Below are 9,459 nucleotides of genomic sequence, written 5' to 3'. Positions count from 1 at the left end.
AGCCTAACGCCGTCGTATACCATATGGGAGCGCCATAAGTAGCACAAGCTACGAAAAGACCCCCATACACAACACGCATTGCACGTCTACTGAGGCCCCATTCAGACCTCAACACACGACGAACTTGACCCACAATACTGCACATTTTCTCCTTTAAGCGATCTAGGTGGGGGATGAAATTCATCCTCTCGCCCATTGTGACGCCCAAGTATTTCAATTCGGTCTTATAATTAAGACCTCGACCATCAAAAACAACACTGGGATGTCGATTACGTGACAAGCTGCCCTTGAGCAACATAGTCACGGTCTTCTCCCTGGCCACTTCTACACCAACTCGTAAGCCCCAAGCACCGACAATCTCCATCAATTGTGAGCCAGACTGTTCCAACTCGGAACGAGACCTAGCCTCCACTAATATCAGGAGATCATCTGCGTACGCACATACCTTACAGGTGGAACTAAGCTGCCGCAGTAATGGATCCATCATCATGTTCCATATATATGGACCACAAATGGAACCCTGCGGGCAACCCCTAACGACATCTATTGAAACACTATTCTGGGCACCAACAGAGCACGCCACCCTGTCAGAAAAATAGCTTTTCCATAGCTTTATCTCTCGACAACCAACTTCCTGTAAACGAGCAATCACACGCGACCAACATAAATGGTCAAAAGCACCCTTAAAATCGACAAAAATACCCAAAACGTATTTGCTTGTAGATCCCTCGACGCATTGTTTGACATACAGCCAAGCGTCTTCTTTGGTTTGAAACCAAATTGAAACTCGGATTCTGTCCCAGCCAATCTCTCCTGCAATCTCTGCACCATTATCCTTTCCAATACTTTGCCAAGCACTGGCAGGAGGCTGATGCCTCGATAAGATCGAGGATTACTCCTGACCTTATCGGGAGATTTCAGAAGGACGATGACTTTCGCAGCCTTCCACGACCTCGGAAAAACACCTGAGCGAATACAATTACAGAGCAAAGTCTCCAGGTAGTCCGGAATGGCCTTCCAGATGCTTTTACACATCTCTCCGGTCAAACCATCCAAGCCTGGCGACTTCCTGCAGCGAACCAAGGCTACAGCCTGATCGATCTCATTTCTCTCCAATTCTGGAACAATAGCAGTCTCCTCCTGTGGAGGAGGCAACCATTGGTCCACCCTAGGAAAGAAAGAAGCCATCAGGGCCGACACACACTCTGTCCACGTGGTAAGGACTCTCTCATCAACCTTAATACCAGAAACATCAACCGATTTCTGGGATCTACAAATCTTATACAGCTGACCCCATGGGTCATCACGGTTTCTCGCAACAAAAGACTGCCATTGACCATCTTTCGCACTAGCTATCATGTCTTGATATTCATTCAGACACTGCCTATAGGCAGCCGAATGTACGCCAACGTCATCCGCGTTCCGTCGTTTAGCTCTCTGGAATTTCTTCCTGAGACGCCTTACCACTTTACGCTTCTGACTCAGAGTTCTATTCCACCACCTCAACCTCCTAGAACTCGATCGGCTATATCTCTCTAAGAGAGTATCATTGACGCTAGTAACAGTGTTGGTTAACAATGCTACTTGCTCATTGACAGGAAGAGAAGAAAATTCTCGCAGCGAAATGTTCGAGAAGGCATTGACCAGTTGCTGCCCGTAAACGGACCAATCAACATTCGCCAAACGCCAACGAACAGAAGGGTTGACAAATTCAACTATTTCATCATACGACATCTCTATACGGATTAGGTTATGATCACTAATTCCCAGTTCTTCATCAACGCTCCATGAAAAACGAAACTGCCGCGAAGCAGCATCGTTACAGCATGTCACGTCGATATCGCTAGAGCCATTAACCGTACAGTAGGTATAAACCTCACTCGGCTGGTTCACCACATGCATGGCCCTTGAAAGGAGCCACTCACTCAACATCTCCCCCCTAGTGTAGTTCTGATAACTCCGCGCTTGCCGAGTTATCTTACTGAACCACATGGGAGAAGATGCGTTCGCGTCCAAGCCGAGGATGATAGGATGGCTACTCACCTGTAGTAGCACCGCATCCATGTACCTAAGGTACGGCTCTAACGCTTCTTCGAACTTGCAATAGAGACTCGCAAGAAATAACACACCAAATTCACCACTCACAGACACACAAACACCAAAATCACTCGCATCCACAAGCACACAATCTACGTTACTGTCGTCGACGACAACTGCAGAATGACACCTCGAGTCAGGAAATACCCGCATTTCTGCAGGCAGGCCCTTATTCGACCAAAAGTCGAATAAGGTTCCTGAATCAATGCGAATCTACAGTTTAGCCGACGCATCGTAACACCCAAATCAGACATGACTGCGCTCGATCGTCTGCAATTAAGTTGGATGATTAAATCCATCTTAATGCTTAGATTTCGCCCTAGCCACCAACAAACTATAAATCGGGCAAGCCTCAGACATCATTAGATGTTCTGAGGGTTTACCCCGGAACGCACAATTACGGCAATTTGGTGCATTCTTGCACCTCTTCGCCGTATGCCCCTCTTCACCGCACCTACGGCACACTCCACGTGTGAAGCGGCAGTGCTGGACCTTGTGGTCGAAGCTTAGGCAGCGGTAGCAATGGGGGACCCCATCATGTGGTTGCACCAAGAAGGAGAACCACTTGATGTAGCACCTCCCAGCCGCCAACAAAGCATCCACCACTCGGCTTTTGCCCTCCAAGATGACGTTAACCGACCTACTGGGGTCTTTCCAGGCACCAGTAACCATTCGGACGCTCTTGGTAAATTCCTCCTTGGTCATTTTCCCTTTGAAGTTAAGGGAAAACAACTCCTCCATGAAAACTTCCGGTTTTATAGCCGGATCAACATTTTGGACCACGACCCTAGGACCCAACTTATCTTGGACACTAACTTCCAAGCCTACCTCTGAGAATTTTGCATTTTTTGCAATTTTCTCCCTCTCTGCAACTGAGGGGGTACGAATGATCGCACCACCTCCCTTAACAGCCTTGACCTGGTGTACACGTACACCAAGGTCCGCCAAACTTGGTCCCACCTCGGAGACCACCTTCTTCACCACATCCTTGGGTGCTACTGTGGAGTCCTTGGGCTTCACAATAGCAGACCACGTCTCAACAGGCTTGGGAAGGGGCTCCATTGCTGCCCGGGTAGGCACCCGAGGCACCATAGGTGCACCAACGGTCGCCGTGGAACGACCAGCCACATCTGTAGAACGGGGGAGAACATCTAAGCGCCCTCGAAGACGCTCGTTCTCCGCCACCAACGAAACAACCAACTGCTCAAAACGAGCAGTCTGGGACAAAACATCCTTCAGGGCGGCGCCCGAAAGGGAATGTTTGTCCATCAATACGGACAGCAAAGCCGATTTGGCCTCATGCATCTGCCCAATGGCAGATGCAGCCGAAACCGGCTCAAAACCACTACGGCGAGAGCGTCGGCTCTGCTTAACAGCAGCGCGTTCAGCCTCGTCGCAGCTCGACAATATGTCCGAAGACATAGCAGCAGCAGAAACAGGCAATGGCTTCAAGAAGTCATTACCACCAACAGATTTAACAGCCTTGGAGGCCGATGCGACACCTACAGCAACAACACCAGTGGCGACAACACCAGTAGCATTACTGCCTGATGCACCATCAGCCCCTTTGGCAGCCTTAACGGCAACTACGCTCTCTTCACCACTGGATTTACCTCTGGCACTCATGCCAGAAGCAGAGCCAGCGGTGCCAGCGACACATTTCCTCTTTGCACAAGAGGACTCACTCTCGTCACCAGAACCAGACGGGGTGGGAGTTGTACCACCCTCCGCCTTTTTGCGACTCCTACGAGTCGACGGTTTAGGCGGCATAGCGCTTACTTCTATCTAGCAGGTAAAACCACCAGATAAAAGCAAACGCCTGAAAATATGCTTCACAAACCACAAATAAATATGTGGTTTGTAACTACAATAAAATAAGTATAGGAAAACTATACTAATTGCCACTATCCACCGATAGATGGCGCCAACCAAAAATTCAACAGCGATCCACCAACAGATGGCGCTGCAAAAACCAAAACAAACTATTGAAGGTCAGATGAGACACCAAAAGCACGTGGCTAGCGGAGCCCCACTTTCACAACAACAATTTGCTGGGCAAATTACTAAATTGGAAAAACAGTAAAAACTTACCGATTTTCTCCAAATTTTCACAAAACTTCAATTATTAATTGAAGTTAAAACACTTTTAATCACTTTTAAATAATTTTTCAAAGATTTTTCAATGAAAAAACCGCAATTTAACACACTTTTTAACAGCTGTAACGATATGCGTCTATCGTTAATCCATTCATGCGCGTCACTAATTAGATGACGAGGCATTTGGCTACCTTAAGAGAGTCATAGTTACTCCCGCCGTTTACCCGCGCTTACTTGAATTTCTTCACTTTGACATTCAGAGCACTGGGCAGAAATCACATTGTGTCAACACCCGCTAGGGCCATCACAATGCTTTGTTTTAATTAGACAGTCGGATTCCCCAAGTCCGTGCCAGTTCTGAATTGATTGTTAATTGATAGTCGTTATAATTTAAAGAGTTAACACCTTGCGATGCAACCCTAAAAATTTTAGCAAGAAAGTTCCACAATTGGTTACATAACTACTATCCGAGGAACAAGATCCGGAGACCTCTATTTACCCAGAACGAGCACGTAAACCATGTTATTGCTTCCCAATCAAGCCCGACTATCTCAATCTTCAGAGCCAATCCTTATCCCGAAGTTACGGATCTAATTTGCCGACTTCCCTTACCTACATTATTCTATCGACTAGAGACTCTTCACCTTGGAGACCAGCTGCGGATATTGGTACGGCCTGTTGAGAAGTTTGCGTGACCCCACCATAAATTTTCAAGGTCCGAGGAGAAAATATCGACACAACAGTAAATGTCATGCTCTTCTAGTCCATCTACCATATCTCTCTTCGAAAGACTTCCATGGTAGTACGACTATAAAACAGAAAAGAAAACTCTTCCGATACCTCTCGACGGCTTCTTTATGGTCGTTCCTGTTGCCAGGATGAGCACAAGGCCCATATTTAATAACAAACGGATACTCAACAGGTTACGGAATTGGAACCGTATTCCCTTTCGTTCAAAATTATTCAAGTGTTTAATTACGAAAAAAATGCGCAATGCATTCTTTTGTTATAATTATAACTTGAAAATTTTCAGCTTTCGCCTTGAACTTAGGACCGAACCACCACTGTTCACACGAAACCCTTCTCCACTTCAGTCCTCCAAGGTCTCATTCGATTATTTGCTACTACCACCAAGATCTGTGCCAATGGCGGCTCCATGCAGGCTTACGCCAAACACTTCCATGCACACCATTGTACCCTCCTACTCACTAAAGTTTCAAAGTTTAAAATCCAACCGAGATTGAATATAAACCATTTACTTTAGCGGTAATGTATAGGTATACAACTTAAGCGCCATCCATTTTAAGGGCTAGTTGCTTCGGCAGGTGAGTTGTTACACACTCCTTAGCGGATTACGACTTCCATGTCCACCGTCCTGCTGTTTTAAGCAACCAACGCCTTTCATGGTATCTGCATGAGTTGTCAATTTGGGCACTTCCCTTACCTACATTATTCTATCGTGACCCAACCATAAATTTTCAAGGTCCGAGGAGAAAATATCGACACAACAGTAAATGTCATGCTCTTCTAGTCCATCTACCATATCTCTCTTCGAAAGACTTCCATGGTAGTACGACTATAAAACAGAAAAGAAAACTCTTCCGATACCTCTCGACGGCTTCTTTATGGTCGTTCCTGTTGCCAGGATGAGCACAAGGCCCATATTTAATAACAAACGGATACTCAACAGGTTACGGAATTGGAACCGTATTCCCTTTCGTTCAAAATTATTCAAGTGTTTAATTACGAAAAAAATGCGCAATGCATTCTTTTGTTATAATTATAACTTGAAAATTTTCAGCTTTCGCCTTGAACTTAGGACCGACTAACTCGTGATCAACCACTGTTCACACGAAACCCTTCTCCACTTCAGTCCTCCAAGGTCTCATTCGATTATTTGCTACTACCACCAAGATCTGTGCCAATGGCGGCTCCATGCAGGCTTACGCCAAACACTTCCATGCACACCATTGTACCCTCCTACTCACTAAAGTTTCAAAGTTTAAAATCCAACCGAGATTGAATATAAACCATTTACTTTAGCGGTAATGTATAGGTATACAACTTAAGCGCCATCCATTTTAAGGGCTAGTTGCTTCGGCAGGTGAGTTGTTACACACTCCTTAGCGGATTACGACTTCCATGTCCACCGTCCTGCTGTTTTAAGCAACCAACGCCTTTCATGGTATCTGCATGAGTTGTCAATTTGGGCACCGTAACATTACGTTTGGTTCATCCCACAGCGCCAGTTCTGCTTACCAAAAGTGGCCCACTGGGCACATTATATCACAACCACACCTTCATACCAAGAAAGGTGTGGTTCTTACCCATTTAAAGTTTGAGAATAGGTTAAGGTCGTTTCGACCCTAAGGCCTCTAATCATTCGCTTTACCAGATAAGATTATTTTACATAATTTTTAAATGCACCAGCTATCCTGAGGGAAACTTCGGAGGGAACCAGCTACTAGATGGTTCGATTGGTCTTTCGCCCCTATACTCAATTCTGACAATCGATTTGCACGTCAGAACTGTTTCGGTCTTCCATCAGGGTTTCCCCTGACTTCAACCTGATCAAGTATAGTTCACCATCTTTCGGGTCACAGCATATATGCTCAAGGTACGCTCTGGTTAGAGGCATAAATAATATAAATATTATTATGCATAACTGATAGAACGCCCCGGGATTGAATTAATAGACTATAAATAGACTAAAAACTAATCCCATAAAAGTTATGTTAATTTCGCTATTAGGTTTATATTCCCAATAACTTGCAAATATGTTAGACTCCTTGGTCCGTGTTTCAAGACGGGTCCCGAAGGTATCCTGAATCTTTCGCATTGTAAATCATATAAGCGCATATAATAAACACAAAAATCAAGATTATTGCGCCATTATAGAATACAAGTATTCAAGCGCTATATATAATAGATCTATCAACACTTTATCGAATCAAAAGCATTTATTCTATGTTAATACGCAAGCATACTAATTTGAATAAACTTAAGCCATTGATCTTATGATAAATTGGGTATGTTAATAGATTACAATGTCCTTATATGGAAAAAATGCACGCCATTCTTACTATATTATTCATATAGCAATCATAACGATGAATTTTCCATAATGGATATTCAGGTTCATATCGGTCTCATGGTTATATTTAGTTTTAGATGGAGTTTACCACCCACTTAGTGCTGCACTATCAAGCAACACGACTCTTTGGAAATGTTCTCTAGTAATCATTAACGTTATACGGGCCTGGCACCCTCTATGGGTAAATGGCCTCATTTAAGAAGGACTTAAATCGTTAATTTCTCATACTAGAAATTGAACACTCAATACACTGCATCTCACATTTGCCATAAAGACAAAGTGACTTAGTGCTGAACTCTAAGGAAATCCTTGTTAGTTTCTTTTCTTCCCCTCATTAATATGCTTAAATTCTAGTCCCATATGAGTTGAGGTTGTATAAAACAAATACTTTTATAGTTTACATTTTATTAATATGCTAAATCATTTTAATTGTATAAAACAAATACTTTTATAGTTTACATCATTTTATAAAAAATCTTTTCTTTTAAATTGTATTTAATGAAAAAATCTTTTCTTTTTTGTATGTTCATATTTTTTCTTCAATATAAAAGAGACAATTCTAGTTCATAAAAAATTTTTATGCTAGACCTTCCTCAATTAATTGAAAAAAATGAAAGTATTTTAATAAAAAAATACTAGGATTTTTTCAATGAGGTATTCTATCTTGACTATTAATATTATGAATTCTATAGCGGTCTTTTGGTCTTTTTGCTCAAAACACAATTCAATAAATTGAATTGATTATTTAAGCAACTTATTTAGCATAGTCTTACAACCCTCAACCATATGTAGTCCAAGCAGCACTCTAAAATTAATTAAAGTACCTTACAGCATGGACTGCGATATGCGTTCAAAATGTCGATGTTCATGTGTCCTGCAGTTCACACGATGACGCACAGTTTGCTGCGTTCTTCATCGACCACCGCTTAGAGTGATAATTTATTTTTGTTTTGTATACAGTCAAAATTGTTTTTATTGAAAGAAATCAAAAATACACCAAAATGAATTGGCATATATCAATTTCTTCAATAACTTATGTTTTTATACATACAATTTATGTTGCGAATGTCTTAGTTCAAACAACCGCTTGACATCAACATATCCGAAAATATATCGAGCAAACAGAAGAAGAACATTAACTTATATTAAATATAAGTACAACTGTAATTGTATGTTTTGATTTCAATGTATGTATTCGATCAATTAAGATCAAAACAGTACATTGTAAAAATCAAATAGTTTTTACTTTAAAAAAAAATAAAAACTATGAACAATGTATGATTTTATATTCACAAATGAATGTGAATTGTAAACCAGTACACTGACAACGAAACATGTAAGTTTTCAATGAAGAAAACGAACACAGTTAGGTTTTTTTGCGGGGTTTTTATTTCCAAATTTCACTTCAATGAAGAAGTAGAAAATATGGAGAATAAAAGTTTTTGTTATACGGTTGGAACACGTTAATGATCCTTCCGCAGGTTCACCTACGGAAACCTTGTTACGACTTTTACTTCCTCTAAATAATCAAGTTCGGTCAACTTTTGCGAAACATCCGTAACACACGAGGCGTTACAGTGATCACGTCCGGAGACCTCACTAAATAATTCAATCGGTAGTAGCGACGGGCGGTGTGTACAAAGGGCAGGGACGTAATCAATGCGAGTTAATGACTCACACTTACTGGGAATTCCAAGTTCATGTGAACAGTTTCAGTTCACAATCCCAAGCATGAAAGTGGTTCAGCGGTTTACCCGGACCTCTCGGTCTAGGAAATACACGTTGATACTTTCATTGTAAGCGCGCGGTACGGCTCCACTTTTACAAACACATTCAAACGCTAACACATTTTACTGCGGTCGCGAATGAAGGCTATAAAAGCTTCAACACCATAATCCTGAAAGCATCTATTTAATATATTTGAGTCTCGTTCGTTATCGGAATTAACCAGACAAATCACTCCACGAACTAAGAACGGCCATGCACCACCACCCATAGATTCGAGAAAGAGCTATCAATCTGTCTTACACACTTATGTTCGGACCTGGTAAGTTTTCCCGTGTTGAGTCAAATTAAGCCGCAGGCTCCACTCCTGGTGGTGCCCTTCCGTCAATTCCTTTAAGTTTCAGCTTTGCAACCATACTTCCCCCGGAGCCCAAAAGCTTTGGTTT

General features: G+C 42.4%; 1 pseudogene; it reads right to left on the bottom strand.

Moving 5' to 3' along the window:
• Nucleotides 1–7,662, bottom strand: part of LOC133327343 (large subunit ribosomal RNA) — a 10,489-nt pseudogene extending 2,827 nt beyond the window's left edge.
• Between the last annotated feature and the right edge of the window lie 1,797 nt (nucleotides 7,663–9,459).

Source organism: Musca vetustissima, unplaced genomic scaffold, assembly GCF_032173495.1.
Source record: "Musca vetustissima isolate MV318-11 ecotype Yass unplaced genomic scaffold, APGP_CSIRO_Mvet_v1 utg114065, whole genome shotgun sequence".
Lineage (NCBI taxonomy): Eukaryota > Metazoa > Arthropoda > Insecta > Diptera > Muscidae > Musca > Musca vetustissima.
This window is presented reverse-complemented; position numbering and strand designations above follow the sequence as displayed.